The 24,344-nt window shown below is 37.5% G+C and overlaps 1 protein-coding gene across 4 annotated transcripts in view; it reads left to right on the top strand.

Annotated features, from left to right (window-relative positions):
- YAP1 (Yes1 associated transcriptional regulator) overlaps positions 1-24,344 on the top strand; it is a gene marked incomplete at its 5' end in the record, with an annotated part of 82,464 nt that overhangs the window by 20,159 nt on the left and 37,961 nt on the right. The window lies entirely within an intron of this gene.

Below are 24,344 nucleotides of genomic sequence, written 5' to 3'. Positions count from 1 at the left end.
AAGTAGGGCTTGCCTTTCCTATCCCATGCTGACTGGGCCTGATCACCTGGTTGTTCTGTACATGCTGTGTGATGGCACTCAAGATGATCTGCTCTATAACCTTCCCTGGCACAGAGACCAGACTGACAGGTCTTCTTCCTGACCGTTCATGTAGATGGCCATCATATTTGCTGACTTCCAGTCAACTGGGACCTCTTTGCTTAGCCGGGGCTACTGATAAATTGTGGAAAGTGGCTGACTGAGTACTTGTGCCAGCTCCCTCCTTACCCTTGGGTGGATCCCATCTGGCCCTATAGACTTGTGTGTGTCTAAATGGTGTAGCAGGTCACTGACTATGTCTCCTTTGATTACGGGGGCTTCATTCTGCTCCCTGTGCTCCAGCTCAGGGGCTGAGTACCCCAAGAACGGCTGATCTTACTGTCTAAGGCTGAGGCAACAAAGGCTTTAAGTACCTCAGGCTTTTCCTTTTTTTTTTTTTTTTTTTTTTCCCCTTTCCTGACTTCTAGCCAAAACTCCATTCAGCCAGGTCTGTTGAATTCTCTGCCAGCTTGTCTTTCACCACATGGGATGGCCTGCCCCTGCACCTTTAGGTTTTCTCTCTTGAAGAATGTCCTGCCTTCCTGGACATCTTTGCCCTTCAGGACTGCCTCCCAAGGGACTCTGTCAACAAGGCTGCTAAACAGGATGAAGTCTGCCCTCCAGAAGTCCAAGGTAGCACTTCTGCTGACCACCCTCCTTGTCCAGGAATCAAAGATTATAATTTCATATTCATATACATTAATAATTTCTGTGCCCAAGACAGCCTTCAACCCATCGCATCATGCACAAGTCCTCTATTCACAAATAACAGGTCCAGCGGCTTCCCTGGTTGGCTCCTTCACCAGCAGTGTCAGGAAGTTCTCTTCCACATACTCCAGGAACCTCCTGGACTTTTTTTTTTCTGCTGTGTTGTATTTCCAGGAGACATCTGGTAGGTTCAAGTCCCTCACGAGAACAAGGGCTAGCGATCATGAGACCTCTCCCAGCTGCTTATAGAAGATATCGTCTGTCTCTTCATTGTGGTTGAGTGGTCTATAACAGATTCCCACCATGATATCTGCCTTGTTAAAACAATTCTCAGTAGTAGTTTGACCAATGGAGGAAAAAAAAATGCTTTTACAAAAGCAGAAAATAATGCAGAATTGGCATTTTTATTTCTCCCTTGTGTTGAGGCAAAGTTGTTCCACAAGAGCAATAAAACGAGTATTAGTTTTAAGTAGCAATGACAGTTTGAAAGGATAAATGTGTGCCTATGCGATACAGTGTATTACACTTTTCAATAACAAAACTAGCATGCTACTCCTTTATTTCCTGTAGTCAAGTTAGGCTTGATATAGAAGCATAAGAGGAGGGGTAGACTTGTTTTATGCTGTTTTTTTTGCTCAGGAAATACAGGTGGCTGCTGTGTTTGCCATAGGCAAAGGAGGAAGATGAAGAATACTGAGTGTCTGACCAACAGGAGTTGATGTGGGGAAACAAGAAAACAAAAAACATGTAGGTGCAGGTCTGCTAAGTAAAAGAATTTGTCGTGGTTTGTTCTTGGAAGAACTGATACTAAGGAAGAATTCAAGCCTGTGCCATTGTCTGTCTTCAAATATTCTACTAGACATTTGAAAGTGTGAATAAACTGTAGTATTTTAAACATTTTCTAAAGTTTGATACTTTTAAAAAAATCTCCTCTGTTCCTTATGTAAGTAGTTATTGCAGTTATTGTTCATCTCAAACACCAGTATAAGAAATGAAGCTGTTCCTTGCTACACACAGCTCCTTTCTGATTTATGACTTGTTCTTCCAGTTGACCAGCTTGGTTTAACTGCTGTGCTGTGTAAAACTAAAGTAAACTTTGAATGCTTTAATTAACTTTCCTACTATATGATGATAGAGCAAATAGTTTCAGCATATGTGCTCATTACAGAAAGATGTAGTCAACTCATCTGAAAACCTTTTATTCACCCCTGTGTATACAATCAGTTACATAAACCAAAAGGCATACAGCTGTATTCTAATCAGAAGTCAGAATCACACAAACACATTTTAAGGAATAAATGTCATTAAAATTCTCAGTGTTCAGTATAGAATTTCAATGATGAACACATCCTTGGAATAGAAAGGTATAGTAGTGCTAGATTTGATATTGTGTGAAAATCCAGTCAAGGACTTCGTATAGCATGAAATTGCTGTTCTTTCAGAGCAGAAATTATCAGGTGTGCCTGAGATCTAGAAATCGTAGTTCTGATTCTGGAAATTTTTTTATTTGAAATTATTTCATGTGGTTTTTAATAGTCTTTACAGAGTAATTTTATGCAGCTTAGCCAGAGTGGCAAAATTCATAAATAGAGGGAGGAAATTTTGGTCGTGAGTTACGCACTTTTTTAATACTCTAGGTTGTGTAATACTCTATGGCTGTAGTGACACCCAGTAACAGCCTTCTTTAGTGAATTATTTGATGTTAATACTATTAAAGATTGATTACCGGAAGTCTGGTATTTTAACTCTTTATTCAGTCTGCTTGTTCGGTAAATCCATTTTCATTCCAAAGTTGTTTTCCTTCATTCAAAGAAATATATTGGGAACTGAGTAATGCGGTAAGGCATTAAAAAAAAGGGGAAGAGTTAAAATGATAATTTCTTTAATCAATGCTTATACATGCATGTTCAGAGGCAACCAGTGGATTTCTGTTGATTGGCAATTCAGCCACATCTTGTAAGGAAAGCCTTTGTGCTTGGCATCTTTATTTTTTGTTTGGCTTTTGCTTGGCTTTGATCTCTCCTATGAAGTCAATCAGGAGTTCATCAGGAGCTGGGCAAATGTATCAGTAGTGTAGATGAAACTTGCAGTTAAGGTTGCAAAAGGTCAAGGTTGTGGTAATTTGGTTCTAAAAATTAATTACATATACACAATTCCATTGTTTGTGAGTGGTCTTATGCCTGTTAAGCTGTTTAAATAGAATTCATACTAGATGACTTCTTTTTCTTTCATGCTGCAAGCCTTGAAACTCTTCTGCTGGTTGTTTTGCAAATCAAAATCACACAACTTGGAGTTCAACCTGCTGTTGTTTTTACTAGTTCATCAGATTTTGGGCTATACAAACAAGTCCAGCCTGGCTAAAGAATTCAAGTGGTGCCCTTTCAGACAAATGCACCTTCTAGCAACTGCAAGAGAATTTGGAAACAGTAGAGATGGCTGTCACCTATTTGACCTATTTGTCCAGAAGATGTAATCCATGAATTCTGCAGTTGACAATACATACATTTATTCTTACCAGATACTGCTCTATTTAAATGTTTACTCTTAGTGGAGTCATGCAGAGAACATGCAGGACAGACGGAGGCTGTTTCTGTGTGAAATGGGAATAGGATTCTGAAATGAATTTCTCTTTTGAGAGGTCAGGAAGAGTATTTGGTTTGGTTTACCAGCAAAATAAGAAAAATAAATGGAAATAATGTTTAATGTTAACTCCTCTCTCTGTTGAAGATATAAACTTATCATTGCTTTTAGTTCTTGAACGCTTTAGGGGACTGAGTCTACCAAAATATAGACACCACTTCTAAAAAAAAAAAAAATAAAAAAAGTGAATACTCCAAATGGACCTAAAATTTTAATTTATTCTCTAGACTATGGTGAGGGAACATGTGGCAGATAAAGGCAGCAGCTTGCATATTGACTTTTCAAAATCAATGCAGTTTATCCAGACATGTTGTAAAGCCAGTTTTAATCAGCGCATAAGAATTGGTTTGAAACTTCCTACCTTCTTGTGGAGTTAATTAGTCATGTTTTATGAATTAGTAACATTTAAATGGAGAACAAGTTAGTTACTTCACAGCTGTTTGTGGTAGAGAGAGGCAGTGGATTAAATGTGAGGCCTAGTTTTCTTGACAGGGATTTCATAACGTTTCCCACACAATACTTTACTTGTCTCAAGCTTTGGAGAAGTAAGTGTCTCGATTTCTGGGGCTTCAGTAATGGCCTGTTTGTTTGCTGAAGCTCTGGTTTGTAACTTCCTTTAGCGCGACTTTTCAAATCTGAGAGGTGGGTTATGCAGAGGGTTGTAAGAATAAAGGCTGCATTTATGTGGTTTTTTTCACCTAGGTTTAGTGATCAGTGAACAAAACTGGAGATTGGCACCTTATGGCACTTGGGCAATGGTTTTAATAGTTTACAAGATAATGCACTGAAAGCATGTATCAGCCATTTGAAAAGAAGAAAGATATGTGTGATGATTCTGGAAAGTGAAGCTGGGACTGATGTTTGAAAAGAAATTTGGGTTCTCTTGTGGTTGTGCCAGTCTGATAGGCATGTAACGTTTCTTTCTTCTTAAGGGAAGCAGAGGAAAACAATCATCTGGAGATGTGTTATAACAGTGTCTTGGTCAGCACAGCAGTGGTTAGCTGTGTTTTGAAGAATTCTGGGAAGTAGGGGCTTGGGCATTATCTATGAGGCCGAATGATGAGAAATTTTGAATAAATGGTGTGGGGAAATACATGCTCCATACTGAAATTATTATAAAACTTATTACGGCCTGAGGGTACACTTCACAACAAAAGCATTAATTAAAAGCAGTATTATCCTGGCAAGACGTGGAGAACAAGATCTGTTCTTGTAACAGAAGCATAATTGCAGTCTTGTCAAAATATCATTAGACCCCGTGGCAATTGAAAGAATGTCTTTCCAACATGGCTTGGCGTTTTGGAGTCCTTTTTTTATGCTTTAAGTAGTTTAGAAGTTTTTATCTACAACTTTTTAATTTTTACAGTCAGGTTGAATAATTGTGTCCTGTGAAGATCAGAGAAAAGTGAAACAAATAGGACCAGATGCCCTTCAGCATGTTATTAGATGGAAAAATACATTGTTTTTTAAAGTTACTTTGTCCTCCTACAGTATAAACCTTACAGCGGCTTGGTTTGGGAAAATCAGAATGAGATGCACTATAGAGGAAGGACATGATGGTTGTTAATTTAACCCTCCTTCATTTTGAAAGGTTGTTTTCAACTTGAGTTAATGAAGGATGAGATATGGCATACTTAACTGAAACAGGCTTTATCAGCAGTGTGCTGGATGCAACATGCTCAGCAATGTCATTCATGACTGCTGTATTCAAGAAGGGTTGCACGTACTTGAATACATCCTTTTGAAGGCTGTCTTTATAGCATCGCCATTTAAAAGGGGAAGGCTGTTTTTGTTGTTGAGTGCTACCTTGTCAAGATACTAGCAACAGAAGGAGTTAGTTCAAATACCATCTTTTGTTATTTTCAGTACAAAATTTTGAAATGTACTTACTAAACAGCCAGTCTGTACAGAAACATGCATGTACATCTGTACATGGATGTCTTTAATGTTTAGCTTGACTTCTGGTCTCTGTATTTTTGGTAACTGGTGTATTCAGTTATATGGTTTATAGGTATTTAGACCACCTGGTCACAATTGACTTTCAGCTTCTTAAAGAACTGAAGTACTCTTTTCAGAGTTGCTTGGCCATAATATAAAGACTTCAGTTCTGCTAGTCATTTATATCTGGCAGTATTTTGAGAAGGCATAGTTTAATTATTTTTTTCTTTTTTATTTGTTACTTTTTCCTAAAGCTGCTGAAAAGCTTTTGAAACTTATTAGTGGTGTTGTCTAAGGTGTTTCTTTTCATCAATTTCAGGGAAAGCAGGAGTAATATTAAAAAAATCCAAAAAACCAAAACCACAAAAAAACCAACACCACAAAAAACCCCAAACAACCAAAAAACAAAACACCAAAATTCCTTGGTGAATCCTGAGATACTGAATGTCAGCTTTCTGAAACTGGTTATGGAAGAGATTCAAGTTTGCTATTTTAAATAAATAATAATTGAATCACTTTAATTCCTAAAATTCAGCAATTGCTTTGATAGTTGGTGGACAAATGTTGAAGACTTAAGTTCCGCTTCACTGCTTAATTACTTCATAAAACTTGTTTATGGTGCAAAACTTCGTAAACTTCATATCTTCCTCTTTCTTTTTTTTTTTTTTTTTTTTTAATCCTTAATGTGCTTTTCTTTTTTTTCCTGAAAGCATTTTGCATCAATATGAATAAAAAGTAGTCTGCAGGCATTGGCAATCCAGTCTGTCTGCAGCATTCCAGGTAATCTTTGTTTAAATTAGTTCTTAATTGACAACTTCTAGAATTCAAACTAATTAGAAATAGTTTTCTTTCTTCCTTCCCAAAATCTCACTTTTGGGAAGTAACTTGAAATGAACACTTCATAAAGTGGCTTAGTCAAAATGTAGTGTGATGTGAGAGCTGCTGCTCCATGCATCATATGGTGTGTACTGGTGACATGAATCCATTTCCAGGTCTTTTTCTTCGTTAGTCCCTTCTGTCTTGGATGTCTGAAATAGGAACTTAAAGAACCTTCTGGGTCCCAAGGCCCTTAAAATGCTTGGACTTTCTGATGACTTAGTTTTGCATGTGGATATGTGAATTTTAGTAGTAGTCAATATAGTAACTACACAAATATATACTGTGTGTGTATATTTATGTGCATGTATATTTTGAAGTTTTCTGATTTCGGAACTGCTAAGAAAATGGAAGTGTATGAAGGCTTTCATGGCTGAGAAACTGTAGCCTGTAGGAAAAGATTAGTCTTGACAATGCAGCATTGTCTATTGAGTCAACTAAGCATGTAGGTTTAGCTAGCTTGGGAACAAGTTCCAGCATGTGACATTATAAATAGCACTCTCACATAACAAGTGTAGGCTTAGTGAGTGGGCCATAATTTCCCCTGCCACTTTACCAGGGTTTTTTTTAAGTCAACTGTACTGATGAAGAATCTGAGTCTTGCTGATGACTGTCTTGGGGGTATTGGATCAAAATAAAGCCAAGTTGTTCAAAATATTATCTCTTTTCTTGTTTTCCTAGGTAGGTTTTTTTTCCTGTTTGTCCATGTGCAGAAGTGGAATATTGTGGTCTAATGACTCAGAAATCCTTAAGAGTAGTGCTGAATCTCCTACCTGTCCCATTTCTCATTAGCTCAAATACATTCTTAACACCTAATTGTTTTATCTAGCAAAAAGTAGTAACATCTAGAAGAATTTAATACCTGTATGATTATCATAGCTCTGTTTTCTTAATAGAGTATTCTTCAAGCTAAAGTCAGATTCTCTAAGGTAGAGGTTTTCATAAGTTGATCAGTGACTTGCTGGTCACCCCTTAGATGTGAGTTGATGTTAAAATTGTGGCAAATGGAAGGATTCCTTCTTTGCAGCAAGCAGTGAATGGGGAAAACCTTTTTTGTCTTCGTAGTAACTTGTGCTTTTTAGGTCATGCCTGGCTTCATTGCTGGCTATGATTTGGTCTTCTGGACCTGAATTTGGCTTTGTACTAGGACAACTTTCTTTTCGTGCTTTAACCCCCTCTCCAAGCCTGTTGTATTTGGTGGAGAATTTTTAGGACTGGATCTGCTTCAGCATGAGCTCCAGGTCAGATTTCTCTTTGTATTTATGAAAGCAGAAAGTCAACAGAAATTCCAGTAGCTCTCAGTGTTAGGCTCGTAATTTTGGGTAGTATTTGTAATGTGCCTTAATGGATTTCCATTTGGAAAGATGAAAATGTGTAGGTTCTTTGTCCTGCTTCCCTTTCCTATTGGAAAACCTGTGTATCCTCATGGAATTTTGTATTTAAAACATTGGAAAAAAAGCATTTTGCAGTTTCGTTCTTAGTTGATCAGATTTATCTCCATGAGTGTATGAGAGGTTATCTGGTGTGAACAGTTAAATTGTGGTAACATTGCTTTGATTTCTACCAGTTGTTCTGGTGGAAAAGTTTTAGGAGTTGCACTTCTCTATGATGTCAGAATTAAAATTTCCAAGAAATCCTGCACGCTTTTAAACAACCTCCTGTTAGGTTTACTGGTGTTCGTAGGCTGAATACCAAAAATAAAGTCTGTCGTAATTTAAGCTAATGACTGAACTTCAGAGGTCAGATGTGATATTTGGTGTGTTGAGCATCTGTATTACTGGAATAGAAAGTGTGGAATGAGTGGATCTTGATCTGCATCCTTTTTTTTTTTTGTCCTTATTTTCTTTTCATGTGTTGTGTGATAAATTTATGGAAATTTTTGTTAATTTAGAAATTATGAGCTTAGTGACCTGTTGGTTTCATCATAAGCCATAAAACTAAAAGAAATTTAGGTACCTATTGAGATGTTTAAGCTTTTTGCCATACGTGGGACTCTTCTATTCAAATTTTGAGAAAGATGGGTGTTACTGGTTTTAGTAATTTCCCTGTAATTCTGACTTGCTCAGGAAAAGGTGGTAGCTCTGCACATCTTTCTTTTGTACAGTTGCAGGATTGATGTAGGGCATTTGGTACTATATCCACTCGATGGATTCTTTTATTGCTTGAGTCTTGTGTCACGGAATTACTCAGCATTTTCTTAAAATGTCTTTTTGAAGGGGAGTGCTTTCCAAGACTGTCTTGGAAGTTACTCCGGCATTACATACAGCTGAAAGAAGAAGCTGGTTGCACTGTGTCTGTTCCTTGGCCCAGTTGTGTCATCGTTAAAGAATTACAGCAATCTGAACCTTTAACATAAAAACTTACAAAACCATAGCCCTAAACTTTAGCCTTCTCCCGTGTTACAGGTTTGGGTGGGAGCTTGGTCTTGCTGCTGTGGAGGGGTTTTTGTTTCATTTATTGGTGTTGTCTGTTGGTTTTGGTAGTCTTGGATATTTTAAGTATTATTTTGTTTTGGTTTGGTTTTTCCTTCCTCTTAGCTGTGGTGTCTGTAAGGGCACAGGAGTTGCAGGAATGTGACATTGTTCTACCTTTTCCAGTTACCTATTTAATTCCTTAGGTAGGAGTGGATTAATGTAGTCATGAAGTCAGTACCTCAGAAAACGTTGTTACAACAGCAGACCCCCTGGATTCGGTAGGTGATGGCAGAAGGAAGATTTTTGCCTTGTAACAAAGGCATGGTCAGGAAAAGTGCATTCATCTTGGCACAGGATATGCCATGGGAGATGTTTTCCCTGCATGGCAATATCAGCTGAGAGGGATAAGAATTTTTGTCTCATACTAAGGTGGGCAAAGATATGCCTGCTGGCAAAATAGTGTGTTATTGACTCAGTTCTTTCTCCTCTTGGGTTTTATTGTCCTCGCATGTTTGAAAAGTATGTCATATATTGGCATTTTAAATGTTTCAGGTAACCTGTTGACTGTGTCTTCTGCTGGCCAGTGCTTCTGCACCTGGCATTTGTATGGGAGCTGAAGAGGGCATTGGTTTGGTAGATGTAGGTGTGCTGGTCTTTGAAGCCTCCCCAAAAGAGGCTTGAGAAGGCAGGCAAGCTCTCCTGGAGAACAGGAATTTGGTATGGTGGGTTTGTGCTTTTTTAGAAGTTTCTCCAATAAATAATAATAATCACGATGACCAGGTGCAGCTCTTTCCTACTGATACCTTTTGCTTTCTGTTACGGTGTACATATCGCGCTGATTTCTACTTGCTCTCCTAATGCTTCTGCATTTGAATTTGGACTTGCAGGTAAAAGCAGTTCTGGAGACTCTTTGAGGTCTCTGCTTTTTGTAATGCATTTCTATGGGTGAATAGATCACAGTAGCAGTGTCAAAATCTCTCTTATGCTTCTATCTTTTATATGAAGTATGATATGCCTTCTTTAATGATGTATTTTATTGTTTTCAGCTTGGTTTGCTTAGGATTCTAGCATTGTCAGTTATTTATCGCTGTCTCCCAGTACAGAGGTTTTGATTTCCTAGATGTTTTGTGAACAGAGGTGACTGGGTAGGAAGAGGAAGCCTGTTGATTCCTTCTCAGAAGAAAAAGCTGTACTGTGAAGCTCTCTGTTACTGGATACTGTTAAATCGCGGGAGTACTTAAAACAGATTGAAATACCTGGTTAGTGATGCTGTACAACTTGACTACTTCTGGAAGTACTTTTGACTCCTGGTAACATAATGAACACTAAACAGCTGCAGAGGTGGGTTCACCGTCAACCTCACTGATGGCTGAGTTTTAATTCGCTTTGCCTGTCCAAACATCTGGGTGATGGCACTGGACACAGAACTTGATACCTGCACTTACACAGAGAGGAAGGAGCCTGGCTTGACTTTCAGGGTGGTAAGAAGGTTTTTTGAGCAATGCTGAGAATCAGGATTTTATATGTAAAGTGATATGAAATTGTGCCCCCAAAAGATGAAGCCTCAAAATGCTCTTTCTTCAATACACAAAATGTATGCTACTTTCCCCTACTTAGACCAACATTGAATCTGCTTCCTAGGAGTAGATGCTTTGAAGCAGCACGAGCTTTCAGTGTATACACTACAGGTTAAATTTTTTATATTTAAGGAAAACCTAAATAGTTGTGGCTGGCTGTGGTAGGTTTGAAGTTAAGGAAAATTGGGAGTGTTACTTAATCAGCCATCTGAAACATAATGATTGCTTTGCTGGGTATTCCAAATTATCTTCATTACTTAACTTTAGGACCTAAAAGTAATTGGAGTATGATGCCTATAAATTAGCTTTCATATTTTCTATAAGATTTTAAAAATTACTCTGGTGTGATGCTGCTTAGGGGCTGGAAGGTGCTACAAATCTAAATCCTGATTAGTTGGCTTTGTTTCAGTCTTTGTTAAGAGGGTGTGACCTGTGGGTTCCAGTGGATTAAGTCCAGGGATGGGGCAAGTAAACATCTTCAGTAACTTTTTCCAGAGCAGTATACATTTGTGTTATAAGAAAAAACAAACTTTTACTTTCCATTATTTTTTGTTAAGGGGGGTTATGCTGAAATTCTTACTTTGAGTTTGCCAGAAATGTTTTAAAGTGCTAGATTTTCAGGCTGCTCAAACAAGTAGAACTTCTGAGTGGTTTTGACTGTGTCTCCATAGAAATGCTTTCCTCCCCCACCATGTTCTTTCATATTTAGTTTCCATAACCAGTGCACTATTGTGAAGGAGGGGAAATGCAGGGTAACTGCAGGGAAGCCAGCCAATCACTCCAGCATCAGAGCAGACTCCAGGGCTTGTGGAGCTAACCTTTGTGACCTTCGCAAGGGGCCTCTCTGAGGAGAGCCATTTTTCCTGCCTTGTAATGGTAAAGAAAAAAACTTGGCAACTCCTTTGATCAGCAAAGCAAAACCAAGGAGAGCAAGGAGCAAATGGACAGCTTTGTGCACAAAACTGCTAAGTCAGTGCTGGCTTTCTCTGTGCTGAGAACAGCCTTACCACCTTACACAGAATACATGCACGTTTCTATGGGGTCTGGGGATACTTGTTGCAAAGTTTTAGAAAATTTTTCCATTCAAAAGGAAGGAAAAAAGTCCTGGTTGTTGCCAGCTATGGTGAAGTGAAAGTGTTTCATCTAATAAGTTGTGATCTGAGAGACAGGGAACTTTTCCTTTCTTTTTTGGGGGGATGGGAAAGATTTTCAAAATATAAGGAATTGCACAACACTTTTAAAAATAATTCTAGCATTGGGAAGTGGACATTTCTTTTATGCAGCTGGCATATATTTTTCACTCTAAAATTTACTGCTTTGCAGCTTTTGGTGATGTTTTTCTGTTTCTCAGGTGATGCCTACAATACATTTCAGACGCTTTATGCTTCAATTCGCAAGCATGTAAAGTTTTATTTTGACTTGTACGGATTTAAAACCAAAGTATGTTCTTACAATGAGAATTTTATACCATCTTTGAACTTCTCCTTTGTTATGTTTTTTACTCTTCTTCAGCTGCTGAAATTAAAACACATCTGTATCCTTCTATTATAGTTGCTGGTCTCTGTTACAGCTCTTTGTCTCTCTGATAACTTGTGTTCCTCCTGTGTGATAGTTTTCTGCTCACAAATTGAGTTAATTCTTCCACCTGAGCTGAAGTTTCAAAAGCTGAAGAGGAATTCTTCCTCAGCCTGAGGATAGAAGAGGATTCATTATGTTTTTTTTTCAGTACTTCCTTCCATTCCAGTGAGAGTCTGCCTCCAGGTTAATCTCCTAGACCAATATATTTCTGTCCAGTGAACTCAACAGTTTGTTCATTCTCAACAAGAATTCCTCCTGTGGTTTGTAAACTTGCAGGCTTCAACGTCCTTCCTTGGCTGCTTTAGCTTCTCTTCATGAAGCTTGGCTCCTTAGGAGATGTTGATATTACCAGACTGCCAGATTCCTCTGCAAGTCATGTTTCTTCTTTTAGACTTCCAGTGTTCACTTTCTTTTGATGTTTCATCTTTTCCTCTGCCACTCCCCAATTAATCATCACTAGTACTGTGCTGAAGTGGTTCACAGCAATTTTCTTCTCTCTTACATGACTGAAAACACATAATCAGCTCCACATTCAGGGAGCCAGGTAAGCCATGTTTTCACATCTGCATTGTTTTGGAGTGTGGTGCTCTTCAATTTTATGCAAGTGCAGAAATTCAAATTAGTTTCATTGTCTCAATAGCTACAGGTTTTCAGTAATTAAACAGTTTATTAGATTCTTGCACCATTCTGGATAGGATGCAAACTCGTTTTCCATGGACATGATTTATTTTTGTGCAGACTGTTCGTCAGCAGCTTTCCCCTGCAGGACATCTGTTACTCCAGCATAGTCAGTGATTTTCAGATAAGATACTTAGTATCTGATGGAGATATCCAGGAAGTTGATTAGCTTGAGGTCCCTCATCACCAGTGAATGTCTGAAGTAAATTGTAGCAGGGTGACTTGGATTCATTTGTCTTGTGTGTACTCATAGTGTGATATGGTCTCACTGCCGTTACTGTATTTAAGGGGCCAATCCAACATCTCCCTACTACCTTCCCTTTGGCTGCACTGACAAAATCAGCAAAGAGCAGTTCCTGGCCTGTTCAGTGAGCAAGAGGAGTGTGCCTCCAGGCCCTCTTCCTCCTCTCTCATGTGGAAGCAGTGTTGTCAGCAGCAGCTTTCAGCCAGCCCTGTGCATGCTCCAGCACAGAAGGTGATATTTGGCTGCATGGATGATGCTTGCTCTCCAAGCAGCTGTTCTCTGTAGTAGAGTAGGTGAGTTACCAGATAGGCTGCTAGATTACAGGGCTACTGCAGTCAAGGTCCATTTAGTCAAGTAGAATTGTAATCCTGAGGAGCTCAGAATGTCAGTAGTCAAGTCAGAGATGAGGAGAAACAGAGCAAAAGAAATGGAGCCACTCAGCTCCAGGGCCTTACCTACTTTCTCGGTTTCATTCTGAATATTTTGTCTGTCTTCTGCAGCATAATCTTTGCCCTTTTTATGCTGTTGCATTTTTTCCTTCTTTATGTGCATGAAAATGCAAGAACATGATACTGTCTGATCTGTAACAGTCGTTTTCAAGTCTCATTTGAACAGAAATACTTTGTAACAATTTCCTGAAGAAACAGATTTCTGAAAATCTATTTACAGGATATCAGAGAAGAGTGAGTAAAGGTGTAATATGTCAGTTAATAGAACTAAAGTTATGGTATCTAGAAATAGATTTATTTCTTTTTAATGTAGAGTGTACTTTTCAAAGATTTTGAGGTAAAGTTTAGAATTATGATCTGTGTAGTGATATAAAATGATTGCAGAACAAATTCTAAAGATAACACTAAACAGTGCGTGTTTGTTACTGGACTTTGAGTGATAAATTCTGAAAGGAAGTTGCTGGTTAAGTACCTGGAACTATAAAGTGTTAAACCACAGCTCAGAAAGCATTAGCCAAGTGAATATTTACTTTGTTGGTTTATTTAAGCCTCTTAGTTCAAAACAAAGAAACTGGGAGATGAAGAGCAGTGGTTTGTTTTTTCTTCCATAATTCTGGATACAAAATGAATGTGAAAAAATGACATCTGTTTTAAAAAGGCTTTAGTATGTGGTGACTAGAAGCAGTTGATTCAGATCACTAAATACAGATTGGACATTTTATGAGAATGTTGAAAATTACTACAGCAGAGTTGTAGACCAAAAGGATTATATTAACTCAGTGTTAGGTTTTAGCAAGCTAATTGTGGATGACATGAAGGAATATTAATTTAAAAATATCCTGGGTGTTTTCATTCACCTCCAGATATACACATCCTTTTTTTGCCTGCAGGTACTGGTTTTTATCTTCTGATTTGAAGATTACCATCTAGATTACTTAGTTTAAAGGGCAAGAGTGGGTATTCTGAAGCTTGCAGTAACAATGAGCCATGTTGTAACTGTGTGTTCATTTCAGTTCACGCAGCTTGGCCCAGAAAGTTTATATCAGGTAGCCTATATAAAGGCTTGTTTTGTGAGAGGTAGGCACAATTGGAATGAATAGTGTTCCATTAACTGCATTCTTTAATATGCTTCTTAAAATTCAGAAAAGTTGTGTCTTAATTATTCAGCTGTTGAAATTACTGATATGTGATAGTGCATACTGGCATGTCTGAGATCAGTAGCAGTGAATCTTCCAAAGACAGGTTATGAAACAAATACATTTTGTCTTCAGAATTTTATGTGCTAGCTACTGCATGAGTCAAACCCAAGTAAATAGACAAAACCTAAACAACCTTCAGAGCTTGCATGTACAATTTTGTTTGAATTCGGGCTATATGGTTGGTGGGCAAATGTAGCCCTGTAGAAAGGTGATAAGAAGACCTTTAGCCATAAAAGACCTACAGAAAGATGATATTAAAAGAACTCAGTTTGTCCAGGAGTTCAAAGTGACTTAATACTGATTGAAAAAAAGCTTCTTCACCATGAAAGGAATTTCTTAAACAGGTTGTGAATTTTGCAGGCAAGAAAGGAAAAGCTGGAAGTTGATAATGGCAGCATTTGGAACTGAAAGGGAGTGGAGGAAAGGGATAGGTCATAGGGAAGTACTGACTAATGGTCAGCAAACACTATAAGGGAGTTCTTGTATTAAGAGCTGACCTCACTTCCTAAAAGGGAAATAAAGCCTGTACTATTCAAGCATAAAGTTTGGGTTGGGGAGGTCTCTAAACTGGACTATTAGGAAGTGGGGAGAGACCGTGCTGGCAGGAGAGCTTGATTATAATGATGCTCTTAGCCATTAAAAAAGACACACAACTTCTGGTATGACCTGTTTTGTGATCTTTTATGTGGGTAGGATGTCTGCATATCTTTATTGTATTACAGAGACAACTTATTAGAAAGCTTGATTTGAAATGCTGGACATAAATGTTATGAGTATGACTTTTAAAAATGTATGCAAATAAGTAAATAAGTTATTTCCCCTTCTCCCACTCAACAGCACATCCTCCCTCAAACCCCCAGTGGTTGAATGCCAGGGACTCTAAATTTGTAATTAACTTGTACTAAGTTAAAATGTTAATTTTAAATTATTTCGGAATTACTGGGAACTTCAACTCTTACAAATCTCCTGCTGAAGTTTAGTGAAAGTTGGAGATCTGTGACTTTTGTTTTGTGATCTGTTTTGCGTCTAAGCGGGGATTGGGTTGAACTGTTCATTGATAAAACTTAATAGTTGCTAACTTTGGCAAAACATATCATCTCTCTAAATGAAATCTGTATTTAAGTACTGTTAGTAATTTAAGTGATGTGCTTTTAAATACAGTCCCTTGCTTATTACTTTTTATAATCACTATTTTTAATTTCCTCTCTACCAAAAGAAGCTCAGAAAGCAAATTAAATGACTGCAAATCAAATACATAAAAGCTGAGGTATTGGTATTTATTATGTTGATTTAATGGAATAAATTAAAATGTAAGACCTCTTTTAAAGAATACATGGGTCTTTGTTTCTAGAAAAAAGGTATTTTGTTTTGCTGATAATTATTTAAAACTTTTTCTCTGTTATTTCTCCAAATATTTAGTCATAAAGCAGAAATGAAAATTCCTGTTTGATAACTTTAGAAACATGCAATGAAATTTGAGTTAAAATTAGTTTTACTTTGCATTACTTATTAAAGGATGGACTTCGGAAATACTTTTTGAACTGATGCTCTCTAAACTCTTTCGTGTCTGGTGAAGGAAAATGTTGAACCTGGAACTAAAAATCCTCAGGTTGAGAACATTTTTAGGTCTGTTTTAAAAATAAATATACTTGCTATTATATTTAAGTACACTATGCATATTATTACAGCTATCATTTTAAATGATAAAATCTAAATAGCTTAATTTTTTCTCATGCTTTTGCTCTGTATTGTCTTTGCTGCTTTAGGTTAAATGGGTAAATAAAAATAACTTTGCAAAGCATAGCCTTTAGACAGTGTGTGGTATCTGGGTGCTGAGAAATCTGTTGCTTCTGGTGCGTTGCAGCTTGGGAAATCTGTCTCCAGGGGTTGAAGTGTGGGGGATGAAAAAAGAATAATTTGCTGGCAAAAACCAGAGTATGTAAGATTTCCTAGAGTTGGCTGAGCAGGTATCTCACCAGTCATGACTCAGGCAGCAACTTGCGGTTGGAAGATTTTCTTCTTTGATTTATATGGCAATCCGCAAAGGCTTCAGTGGCAAGAGTAATTACCCCCAGCCTCAACAGCAGGTAGTGTTTGTCTGAATTAGAAAAATAAAAAGCTCTCCCTAAGACATGAAATAAACCCCCGGAAACACTTCCAAGGAAGTGGAAGTGAAAAAGAAGAAAAAAAAATTATTAAAAAAAAAAAAGCCACAAAAAAACAATAAACACCCCCCCCAAAAAAAACCCCAACAAAACACAAAAAAAACCCAACAAACATAAAAATCACGTAAGTGTAGACAACGGAAATAGGAGAGTTGTTTTTTTGCTAAACTGCAGTCTGAAACGAGGGGAAGAATAGTCCATGAGGCTATTTGTGTGACTGAAACTGAGAACATCTAAACAGCTGATCAGTTTAAGGTGTGAAGTGTCAGTTCTGAAGCATACATTAAAAATAGTTGTTAATATCAATTATTTTAGTGTCAAGAAAGCCAGATTCACTTATTCATTGTAGCAGAATGCTATGCAGTCATTTCCAATAGGTCCTAACCAATGATTTCTTAGAGTCAGCTCATCCTGTCAAGGCCATCTAGGAGTGATCATTGCCTGAACACTCAAGCAACCAGTTTGAACTGCCCTCTGGGACTTCCTACTTAGAGCAATAAGGAAACAACCTAAAGAATCTTTTTATCTTAATATTTTGTTTTCCTTGGTGGTGGTTAGCCTCGAGGTTATTCAACAGGATTGCTAGGAACCCCCTTTAGATCCTAAGGCAGCTGGCTATAGCAGCTTTTATTGCAGCATGCTTAGGCAAGTCTCTCTGACCTGAAAACCTTCAGGCAACAGAAATAGGGTATATAGAAAGGGGCGTAAAATTGCCTGGCTCCTGTTCATTCAAAGAGGCATTTGATTTCCCTCTTGCTTGCTTTGTTTCCTTTTAAGAGCTAACTAGGGAGAGAGAAGTAAGATAGAATCTTAGAGATGAAAGGACAAGAAAGTGATAAAGGATTCTATGGCCCATCACTACTGAAAATCATCTGCCCTTCCCTTAATAATGTGAAAGTCAATGTTTGTTTAATCTTGTCTTAGTGTAAAAGAAGACAAAATTGTTGTATCCTGAGGTCTCTATGCTTGCTAAGCAGGGCTGTAGGAGGGTATCTATGAAGTTAAACAAATCCAGTCATTTCACTTGAAATTGTAGCAAAGACAGTTCTTCCTTCAGATTTGCCCTCCTTGATGATATGTCTTTATCTCTTTTGTTTAAAATTAAGGAGAGAGAGATGAATTCTGATTACGCTGAGTGACTTGGCCACAGGAAACATTTCTTTGGGGCAGGCTGAAGAGAAGGGGAGGTTTTCTTTAAGTGCAGCCTCTTTTTGGACTGTGGAAATGAGATGGCAACTTTAAAATCAAATAAATCTGATGATGCAGAATTTGATCACAGCATTTAATCCCTCACGGAGTTTGGGAAAGAATTGAACTGATATAAGGACTGTAATAAGGACTGTAAGAGCAAGGACTTTTCTTCTTAGCCTGTGTAATACAGCTGCTTCTTACAGTTTTCAAAGTAATGGGAAAAGCCGTGCAAATAAACATGCTCTGACACACCTGTATTTTTGAGAATCAATTTAAAATATGCCTCAGCATTGTGATACTATCCCTGTTTTTATAGATGAGGTCTCTGTGCAGGGTGGGATGATGAACAGGAGGAAAAGGAATAATAAATATAAAACCAAATGCTTCTGTTTTCTCTTTGCCAAATGGCTGTTGTTTCAAGAGTACATTGAATAAAAGTGGACCTATTTGGTAAACCTTTGAACATCATATCATATATTCATCTCTTCTAGTAGTCATACGTGGATGGTTAGCCTTCCTGCTGCCCAGCATCCATTTGAGCATTATACACTCTTGAAGTGAGGACCTTTCTGTGAGTGCTTTCCTAAGAAGGGCAATGCTGTTCTGCAACTTCAGAACGGCAAGGTGTTTCTAACCCGATCAGTAAGCTTAGTATTAAGTAGTTGGTGTGTGTATTGTGCACTAATGAAGGCTTCATTTGAATACCTTAATGTTAGCTGTTGTATTTTGTGTAACTCTCTATTTCGTGTATCAGTATCCATGAATTTATGGGCCATGCTTTTGGGAATTTCTGGTAGATTTTAGCATCTTAGCATCACGTACTAATGCAAAAAGAAGCAATGAGTGATTTATTCTGCCTTGTTTCTATTCTTTTATCAAATTTTTTTTTGATGTTCCAGAAATTTCATATAGGATGTTAATTTGGTACCTAACATTAAAATACCTGTTGGCTGTGTTTTGCTTTTCTTCCTAATGGCACAATTCAGTAAAATAATCTGGCAATTTCTGACCAGTTTATGTTAATAATACGTTTTCTGAGAAGATCTTAAGTTCTCACTAAAAATAGCATAGCAGACGTGCAGCATATGTAAGGTGACTTTATGCTAATAAATGGAAAAAAGGGAGGGGAGGAAGTAAAGTTCTTGTGATGGCTGAGAATTCTGTTATGAATTAAGTCCTCAACATACCTTCGAAAGTGTACCTACCAAGAGGGATGCTGTAGATGGAATAAATTGTATGGAATATCAAAACTGAAGGCCTTTTAGTCCTCGAGTCTTTCTTGAGGGATTTGAGTAATTTTTTGAGTGTCCTTTGTGTGTTAGTTCATTTCTGACATGACAACCTCCAAAACCAACCAACCCGACCACCCACCACCCTCCTGAAACACACACACATAAAATGAACATCTTTTCCCCAAGAAAACCAGACAACCCAACTCTCTCCTCAAGAAAACCTAAAACAAGCAGGCAAACAAAACAAACAAAAACCCCACTAAAAAACACCAGAAGAACTCTTTAAAATTAGGTTAGAAATAATCTGACAAATCTTCAGGCATGTGATAGTGTTTAATGCCAATAAACATTTCTTTCAATTAGAAATTCTGATTCTTAGTAACTGCAGAAATGGTCCTTGCGTGCATAAAATGAGAACATTTTTCTTTAAAGTTGTTCTTATCAATGTGTAAGTACTTCGTATAGGACTGTAAAACTTGGAGATGGGTGGGGAGAGGCCATTTGTTTCTCTTCATAATGCGTAGCACTTCTGAAAGTGCTTTTCGTGTGCATGGGGGATGGTGTGCCTTGGGGCAGTCACTCTTGATACCAGAATTGACATGATTTTGCTGACAAACGTTTAGCATGTTTTGGGTGTTTTCACTTTGTTTTTCTGAGGCCTGTTACCCTAGATCTATATTTATGGTACATTCTAAGTTGATTTCCTTAGTTTATTCAACATTTGTCTCATTTAACAAGGATTTGTTTCTCCTAGACATAAATGAGCGATAATACAGTGTCAGATATTGGATTTGTGCATTTATTTTATGAAGTAACATGTCTTGCATTCCTTGGTTGCCCCAGAAATGTTGATTTTAATTCTGAGAATATTTACCCATTTTGTTCTGTGCACACAATGCAGAGCTGTGACTCTAGTTCATGAGTAGGTAGCATTTAATTTGATAATGCAGTACGAAGTGTAATGGCTGGATTATAGGTTTCATTGATTTGATATAATTTGCTAATAATTCTTAAAAATTTTGAGGTTGATAGTAGCACTTGATCCAGGTACAGCTCAGGGTCATGTAAAATAGAAGATACTGAATGTAAGGACTGGGGCAATTGTCATGTAACACAGCTACTGGGAGAGGGGATAGGGAGGGGAATCTGTTTGAACACCGTAGTTTAAACCCAGCCAGCAACTAAGCACCAGGCAGCCGCTCGCTCACCTCCCCCACTGGGATTCAGAGAATTGGAAAAAGGTAAAAGCCATGGGTTGAGATAAAAAACAGTTTAATAATTGAAAACTGTTTAGTAATTAAGAAAACACTTTAATAATTAAAAAGTAAAATATAATATTATTAACAAAAAAGGTAAATAAAAAGAGAGGGAGAAATAAAATCCAATAACCACAAGTGATGCACAATACAATTGCTTACCACCTGCTGACTGGTAATCCAGCCCGACCCAAAGAGCAATCGTGCCCTTCTGGGTAACTCTCCCCAGTTTATATACTGGGCATGATGTGCTGTGGTATGAAATACCCTTTTGGCTAGTTTGGGTCAGGTGTCCTGTCTCTGCTCCCTCCTGGCTTTTTGTGTTGCTTCTCACTGGCAGAGCATGAGAAATTGGAAAGTCCTTGATCAGGGTAAGCGCTACTTAGCAACAACTAAAACATAAGTGTGTTATCAGCATTGTTCTCAGGCTAAATCCAAAAACACAGCACTGCATCAGCTACTGGGAAGAAAATTAACTCTATCCCAGCTGACACAGGACGTTAATGTAGGGAAAGATATGTTTGTGTCAGTGTTCTTGTTATGTCCATTTAGACTTTTTCTGCACTGCTGTTCAAAACAGAGGGAAAGATCTTTCCCTGTGGAGAATGTCCTGTTTCCATACTTAATGTAACTTTGAGAAATACACAGTGCTCATAGTAACTTGCCATGCTGCACATGCTGCAGATATGAACAAAATGAAGACCTATATTCCTTCCTGTAGTACTAGGATTTATTTGAACATTTCATCCATGTAAGTGGAGGTTTGCCTGCTTTATATCGCGTAATTTGATGAGTGCGACTTGGAAGTTGTGGAAAAGGACTCATCTGTTTCAATGTATTTTATGTGGTTTCTTAGTATATAGCATTAAAAACTCAGGATATGGAGATAAGATACGTGTTAGGACTGTGGTTAGATGGAGGTTGAAGAGAAAGGTTTTGAGGCAAGGTAGAGGGGAAATAGATGTGTAGTCAAGGTGCAGAGCTGAATGGGAGAGAACAAAGAGTTTGCCTTATTGAACAATCATTAGTATGATTTTAATGTAATCAATTTGTTTACTTTGAGAGTTTTCATCTGTCTCTCTTTGCTCTAAGACTACTGGTTGGAGCTCAGTTGGTCAAGTAAGGACTTGCCAGCTTTTCCGGAGAGATACTCAGCTAGCGAAAAGTTGGAAGGTGCTGCTGCCTAAAATGGCTCTCCATGTTAACAGCTCCATAGGAACATTAACTGTACTTTGTGTGGTATGCTTAAAGAGTCTTGAGGAATCATTAATACTGTCCTTGCTCTCAAAATTGCTTCTTCCACAGTCCATCTATCCTATATCCAGCTACTTTTGGAAAAACTGGTGAATATTGTTTCAGTGTGTTCTTACAGTTAACTGCAAAAATGGTTCTGTAATGCAGTGAGACAACTCTTTCCTTTTGTTTCTTACTCTGCACTCAAGTAGCATATAAAAACAAGGCTATAAAATATACACCTTAGACATTTTATAAGCTCGTAGCATTACATGGATTTTTGTCCTATTTAAATGGAAATAAAGGAATGTGTTATCATGGCTGCAGTGGTGTTTTCCCATTTTCCACTGTTCCCAGAACTGAGTTGAAAAAGTATAACATAAATAGAGAGGAGGAGTAGCACATGCTGGTACTGTAATTTAAACACAGAGTCTGTGAAGCATTACTGGGCAGTGTTTTTACATCTGTATTATCTTTACCAGCTTTCATTGCTTTGTCAAATTAACTTGCAGAAAAGTGAAAAAAATATTCTCCAGTATGAAGGTTTATGTGTAGTCCAGTTCAATATAATAAATAAATGCAAATTTATAAATAAATAGGGATTTTTATAAATAACTAAGCTAAAAAGGAAATAATTGCTGCATGTGGCATGTTTCTTAGTGGAGCTGAACGCTGGAAAACATATGCAACCAAAGATGCAGTGTATTTAATAGTACCTGTAGTAAATGAGTTGTATTGTGGAAACCAGCATGGCAGTGACACCATTTTAAGTAACGCTGTAGTAATGGGGGTTTTTCAGTACATGAGGGAAAACTGTCAGTAGTTGCCACGTGCAGACAAATTAGAACTTTGTTTGCTATTATATTTTTGTACAAGTATAATTTCTGCCTGTTTTGTGACCCTGCCTACAGTGTGTCCATAACATTCTGACCTGGAATTTTTTGTGTGCGTGTTTCAGAAGGGTAAAATATGCATATCTTTAAAACTTTTTTAGAAGCTACTTTGTGATACCTTCTACCTTATAACAGAAAGTCCCTTCAGTGATTAGAATGTGATAGATAATTCTACATAAGTAGTTATTTTGGTGACAACTGCTCCATTTTATTATCTTCTGAGCTTGTGTCACTTGTTTGGAATGATGAATTAGTTGCAAAATTTAGTATTTTCGTGGAAAGTACCAACTTTTAGAATATCAAAGATCATGTTAAAACATTTACTAATTCAGTGGAGAACTTTTATTAATTGGAGTCAAGGTTTTTGTTAGCAAGTTTCTAGGCATAGCAATTAGTTGCTTAGGGCAGGAAGAAAATAATATAGTTTTGTTCATCCAGACGTGATGAGGTCTTAATTTATGACCGCAGCATTTGGATATTGTGGTCATGCAAATACATAAACAAAGTTTGAGATTCATCTCTTCTGATGTTACTGTATTTGACCTAGTTAATTCAGGTTCTCTTCTTGAAGGAGGAAACAAGCCTGATTCACCTTCAGTACGTTCACCTTGTGTAGGTTCCTTTCTCTTTGGTGGAAAGCAAGGTAACAAAAGTCAGATGTCATATTCACAGAGATGCTAGTGGTGAGGTGACAAATCTGAATTATTTATGCCTTTAGAATGTCTAAAATAATACAGTAGCAGCTCCTAAACTTGAATATGCTTTAAAATATGAGAAACTGTGAATTGGGAACAGTTGCTACACAATTATTATTTAATCCAAACAAAATGATGGAAAATCTACAGCCTGATTGATAGTTCAGTACAAATACACGTTGATCCACCAAGATACGTACAAATCACAACACAAGACATGGGTACAAAGCAGAGATATGAGTTGGAGTACCTAGTTTTGAACTCAGATCACCAATAGAATTTATTTCAGATTTAAATGTTGCATTTTTGCTGAAGTGAATGAAAATGGGCATTCCATGTAATCCAGAAAAAAAAAAGTAACTGTAGGGGTTATTAATATAAAGAAAGAATAGTACCAAGTTAATGATGTGTTGGATTCTGATTGATAACAGTACTATTTGAATAGTTTTAATTGATACCAGTTCTAAATGAATCAATAACAAACTTTTTTGTCAGTGTTCATTGTGTATTAATAGTTTTAATTTTTGTTCCAGTATACTTTTGGGAGCAGTGTTGCTTAATGGCATCAAGATAGTGTTGATGCTTGTTATGAATAGGCTGCATTACTTATTCATTAGCAAAACATGCTAATCACACACTCAAAAGGTGACATAATCACTCACTACACTTTTGTATTTTCATTGTATTGAGTACTTCTGTGAATGACAGTGCTGAATGTAGTTTCCAGTTTTCCCAAAACACATAAATCTTAGCTCCGAAAGTTGAGTAATTGGGTTGTACAGAGGGTTTGCTGTTGTTACTTGGCAGTTCAGCTGTCCTCGTCTTTTCACATGCGGTTGAAAGGCAGCTGCGCATCACTTTCATATTACTGCTGTAGAGTGATTGGTTACTTAAATTACTGCAGAGATTGTTCAGTTGGCAATGATGAGGGGAGTAGTCCAGCAGATAATCTGAGGATGTGGTCTATGCACAGAAAGTTTGGGGAGGGTAATGATTACTCACTAGCCAGTTCGTTACAACTCCCTAGACACTTGAGTATGAACTCATCATGCCAAGTTACTGGACTGTGCTTGAGATGCCAGATGTGCTTGGCTTGGTTTGAAAGACTCTGTAGTCACAGTTAGGAACAACAAGTACCTAATCAATGAGAAAAGGAAAAGAATAGTTGGTTCAAGGTTAAAACATCTAATTATGATACAACAATCTAGATTATGATATTCATGTTGAGCCTTATCTCACCATCACTCTAGCTCTGATTGCTACACCTGTTTGTTGGGGAAGTGGTGATGGCCAGAGTAGG

The sequence above is a fragment of the Psittacula echo genome, assembly GCF_963264785.1.
Source record: "Psittacula echo genome assembly, chromosome: 3".
In the NCBI taxonomy this organism is placed as follows: domain Eukaryota; kingdom Metazoa; phylum Chordata; class Aves; order Psittaciformes; family Psittacidae; genus Psittacula; species Psittacula echo.
The sequence above is the reverse complement of the archived record's forward strand: the minus strand, read 5'-3'. Positions and strand labels throughout refer to the sequence as shown.